Below are 6,000 nucleotides of genomic sequence, written 5' to 3' on the forward strand. Positions count from 1 at the left end.
CTTGTTTGGAATTCCTGCCTCACTTCACTCTGAGACTCTCCGATGTCTCCTCGAGGAACATACCAGAGGAGGACTCAAGGGTGGCAGACTTTTTCTTTTTCTCTCTCTTAGAGTCCCACTTGTGCACACAATCAAAACATGTGAGGTTATCACACTTTGACACTGTCATATCTTTCACGGTCGTCACACTTGATGGCACACAGCATAGCTCTGTCACAGCTGAGAAAACAAAACGTTAAAGGGCGACGTCACAGCCGGGCGAATCACGGTGTTGATTCAGCAGAGAAAAAAACAGAGCTGGAGCGTGTTTGTCACTCTGCGAGGAAGACTTCACAGGGGCCGAGTCAGAGCGCAGGGATTAAGTGTGAAAGACGCACCATAACCTCTTTGAAAAGTACGAGGAGGAGACGAGTTGTGACACCGCTGCTCCTAATGACAAGAGGGGGGTGAAGACAGGAGGGGTAGCTCACCACATGCCTGGTTATGAGAAGTGCAAAAAGTGGTCTGAGAAACCATTCGGCTTTGGTTTAATATGCATAGCAAGCAGTGGCAACATCTAATTAAATGAAACTATCCCATCATGCTGAGAGGCAGAGTTTTGATTGTAGAGTAAACTAACAGAACAAGAGAGTGACAAATTTATGGCCTTTGGGAGTGCTTTCTCAGACACATAAAATAATCATGTGGGGGCTCTGGTATGCTGCCATTACCAAAATCCCAGTTTAAATTACATTGAACTGCCACTTTGGCAGAAATGTGTCTTATTTTAGGCACATATACACTCTGACATGTGTCCATAGAGTCGCATGCTAAACAACCTGCAGCCGTTTGTTCTTTAGAAGCTCACAAACATGCAAATAATTTAAAAAATGTAGATGAGCATCGTAGCCTTTGGCAGGCCATATGGGGCGACTGGTACCAAAATAAATAATTCAGTGAGTAACGACCTAAAATCTCAAAATGAAACTCATTAAAGGCGAGGGTTGTTTCGGCGCCCCCTTGTGGACAAAGTGGGAGATTTATCTTTTTGCTGTATATGAATTCTTCTCATCCTTCTTTATTTAAATGTCTTACATGCAACTTAAAGGCTTTATATGTGATTTGTTTTGATCCAGCAGATGTCGCCCTTGAGCCCTTGTGCATTGTTGTGTTAGCATGCTAATGCTAGCGATCTTTATTATGCGCGTATCTTCACACTGCATGTAAATTTACCTGAAATGAGCGTGATCTAGAAACACAGTTAAGCAGTGAGTACAGTATGTTATTCTTCTTTTCTCTAGTCCCTCAATTAAACAACTTTTATACACGAGGGGAGGAGTCAGCCGGCCATCCTGGCGATGTAAACAAACTGAAGATAGGACTCTGAAAACTCTGAAAGCATCACAGACAGTGGGACTCAGGTGTTACACCCATTGTAGACAGTCATGACTCACAGAGTTATTTTCAGAGGAGATACTTGATTTATATCATATTTAAGTGTGAAAAATCACATAGAAAGATTTTAAAATGGATTTTTGGAAGCTAAAAAAAAAACTGTTTCTGCATTACCTCGTCTTACCCAGAACTTTGCATGTCCGCTACAGTCCGTTACGGCTCTGTGCACCCTCGTCCGTCAACAGGCTGCGTTCTCAGTGCCGTTAATTAATAGATACTGACATATGTGAAATTACACGTACCATTGATGTGAAGGCAAAAATTCTCATAGTGTTGCACACAGCGCTTTGTCCACCATCTTGGAAATGTTGCAAATTTAACAGTGAGACTTCTGCAGTCCTGTTTATACCACGTCTTGGCTCCTGAGACCCCGCTCCTGTCCCACAGGGGGGAAATCTCCCACTGTTAGGGTCTTGTGTCAAAAGGGCAACTCTGGATGGTTCCAGGGGGCCGGCTGTCCCCGAAATGTCTTAAACATCTTCAGGTGTACATTTGTGAAAAGGGGTTAAAGACATAAAGCTGCTCATGTCAAATAACTCCTCAGTAGTTTTCCACAGTAACCTGTGTTGTTGTTGTTGTTTGCCTCTGTCACCTGTCAATTAAGTCACATTGCAGGGTTAAGGGTCAAACAGCCCACATTAGGACGGGCCCGCCTTCTCTTTGCAGGGAGCACTTCCTGTGGTTGTCTGCATGCTGCTGTGAGTGGGAGGTCAATCACAGAGAGGTCAACGGTCAAATAGGGTGCATGTATAGAGGTAATTTGTTTCTCCTGTTTCAATTTCAAACATGTAAATCATTATTTGGAAGAGTGCAACGTTTTACTCTTAGGTTTGATTGATGATATGATGCATCATTAAAAAGTACCATAAAATGATTTTCAATATAACTCTGAAAATCAATCGCCCCAGTGAGAACAGAACTGACATGAAGGAGTCACACTGAAGACAAAACATGACATACCTCAGAGGATTAAAGTTCCTTACAAGACAGAAATACATAGCTAAAGCCATTTAGAACCTAAATGTTGACATAAGAGAACACGTTAAATGAAATTGTGAGGAAGCTTTGCATGTTTACATTAAATATTAATTATTTATTCACTGTCATATATTCAGACTTTCACAATCTGCTTATTGTGAATGCTCATATAGCAGTAGAGATAAAATGGTGATTGACTGTACACCACTAGTCGACATTTTTGTTGAGTATATAAATTGACCTTTTCATGGGATATGTTTGTTCTCTTACTTTTATACCTGTAAGTAGAGGTGCACTGATTGACCAGCTGGTGATTAGAATTAAACAAATTTGAGCCTCTTTGGTCATGATGGGAGATCTTTAATTTGACCAAAATAAAGGATCTGAATACTCCTTCCATCCTTGAAGTGATTTTGCATCTGTGCATAAGTGTGATAATGGAGATACTGACCTGGGTATCCAGTCAGCAGCTTCCACTCTGAGTGTCGAATGGCTGCATGAATGGACACATTGAACCCAGACTTCCAGGTCCAGGGGTTTTTGTTGTACTCCTGATCCAAAGTAAACCGACTCTTTGTGCCCGGACCTGCAGAGAGCAGCGAGAACAGCGCTGATCATGGAGCTCATCCATCTTTTTTTTTTTTTTGTGTGTTAAAACTGCTGATTATGTCGATATTAAACGACCGCTGGATAAAAAAGACGCCCCTCTGTGGACGACTATGTAAACCATATGAGAGAAAAAGACTGGCTCCAAATATCACTGCATACCTGGGATTCACAGCCGGTATCAAGTGTAGGCGTGAAAATAAACACAAGAAAGAGCTCCTTTTGTGCTGTAAGAACTGAACTGTCCAAAACAATCCTTCACTTTAAAAAAAAAAAAAAAAACAGAAATTGTTGTTTGAAGGAATTTACACTAAAACTCACAGAACTTTTCGAGGTGGAGGAATTTTAAAAAATATGGTGGAAATGTGGCCGTGTTGTGAGGCACTCTGTCTTCTGTTTCTTTTCTTTTTTTTTTTGCATATTTGCAGCCGGTTCATATTTGGTAACATTCAGCGAATAAGGAACAATAGTTAAATTAACCATTAGGCACAATTTTATTAAATTAAACCTGATCACTGACTGGATATTAATATGGACAGTATGCCTCTGTCTCCTTCTGTTGTACAAAAGTGAAGCCACAATGACTCTACAACAAGCGCTCACATATTAGTACATGGTATAAGGACTTGAGCTTGCACAGTTCTGCACTTTTACACCACATATCACACCTACCTATGAACACTCATTCACACACTGATGGCAGAGGTTTCTATGTTAACCGACCATCAACTAATCCATGAATGCACATTTATACGCCGCAGACAAAGCAGGAGGAGCAACTTGGGGTTAAGTGAATTGCCCAAGGACACATCTGACCACAACACAATCCTAACAGCTTGCATTATTCATTATTTATTGTTAATTATCTAGTTATAAACACAAAGGACGAATACAAAACAACACAACTGCTGCTACCATTTTTTATTGCTGCTGCTATTTTAGTATAAATCTGTACCGGTATATTTTTTGTAGACATGGCTATTGCTGCTTCTGTGTAAAGTATATTATTTGTATATAACTTGTGTTTTTTATTTAATTTTTTGTATCTGTGTGCTGTTCTATCCTTTGGTGTTACCTGCTGCTGGAATCTGAATTTCCTGAGGGAACCTTCCCAAGGGCTTAATAAAGTTCCTATCTATCTATCTGACATGTGGCTGCAGGAGCTGGGAATCAAACACCCGACCTTCATTACTATTTTTTTTTTATGATGAGTGTTCTGCAGCTTCCTGCCGCCAGCTATTTCTGTTCTTACAAAAAAAAAAAAAGTCTCCCAGACGCATTTTTCTGTCAGATCTGTCCTTGAGTCTATTCTCAGGTTCATGCCACGGCTGACCCTGACAATATGTTCTCGATTAGGCAGATTTGCAAGTCGTTTTTTCTGTGTCCTAACATTGTCAAACACAAGCATTTCCTCCACATTCTCTTCATATAGACAAATCCACACCCACACAAATCCCACCAGTCCCATCACAGCTCGTTTTTATGGAGCAGATTCAACCGCAGCGACATGACTGGAGAATTAAAACATTTCCGATCTCAGCATTTTTTTGTTTTTTTTTTGCGACCACATGATAAAAGCTCTGACATCCAATTCTCCAGTGATCGTTGCGCAAATGACATGCGGGCATTTTAATTGTTCTCACATGCATTAAAGTCGGGGGTTTCTCAATGTGGAACAGTTTGTGAAGACAACAGACGTGCAGCGCTCATATCTGTGGCGCTGACATCATTCTAGATTCAGGGCTTGATGCAGTTATGTAAGCAGGTGGGTTGTCATTTCTGAGTGCTCTAACTTTTCTTCCACAATTACATCTTCTGGAAAAAAGTCCTCAAACCCCCTCAAACACACACATGGAAGATTTCTCTGAAGCCACAGCAGGAGAATCCACAAGTCGGCTTATGGGTAAGAAGGGGGTAGAAGGGCAAGCATGGGAGTATGAAGGGGAAATTTGGGGGTGATTTAATTCTTGAGCCAATTCCAGTTTCTCTCTCACCACAAGTGGGAAGTTCAGGGACCCCTCTACGACCCATTTAGTCGGGATCCCCCCCTCTCACACATAGCAGATGGAGAATAAATGAGAGGGGTTTTGAAAAAGCAAGTTGAAAAGGAAAAAGTATGTAGGAAAAAAGAAAAGAAGAGGCACAAGGGCTTTTCATGAGCAAACTAAGAGAAACTGAAAGAGAGGGCTGAGATAATGAGAAGAAACACAGAGGAGCGAGCGGGGACTCAAAGAGATGAAGGGTTAAGAGGAGTGGGGGGGGGGAGGGAAGGAGGAATCTCAGCCTGGAATGCATCAGGAGGAGCTGAATGTCACTGTGGAGGCTGACAATTAGGATTCACATGAGAGCTTGTAAAGCAGCAGTGCTCCTCTTAGTGGAGTTCTATCCAAATGAAAATGTTAGCATGCCAAACATCTGACATTAGATGTTACAAATCGTAAACAATTACACCCACACAACATATGTCTGTTGGAATCGTCAATAAGCATGTTAGCATGCATTCATTTAAACACTGTTTTCAAATCACTTTTTTTGCTGTCAATTGTTTAACATTATAAATGAAGCTGCATCCTTTGGAAGAAGCATTTGAAGACAATTACATCATAAAATCCTTCAAATGTGTCCTTAATTATTTTCCTCATCCAATGAAGGATCCATCGGCTGCATCCTTCGTGAACATAAACATGCACGTGTGGTCTCAGTGACCTCATGCATTAGTTTCTGAACAGAAGTTTTGAAGCTGTATGATGATGGTAGCCATTTTGGAAATTCTATTTCTACCTTGCTTTCATTCAACATAGTAACAAGCAAAGAGGTGGAGCTGAGACAGGCTTTAGACCTCATGATAAACAGTCATACAATGTACCTGTCAGTCAACCCAGCTGCAACTCTTAATATACAAATGTGTGCAGAAATCTTAACTTTAATACAATCAGAATATTAAAATCATTTTGTACAGTTTGTATTAATAAAACATGAGCT

The sequence above is a fragment of the Labrus bergylta genome, chromosome 17 (assembly GCF_963930695.1).
Source record: "Labrus bergylta chromosome 17, fLabBer1.1, whole genome shotgun sequence".
Lineage (NCBI taxonomy): Eukaryota > Metazoa > Chordata > Actinopteri > Labriformes > Labridae > Labrus > Labrus bergylta.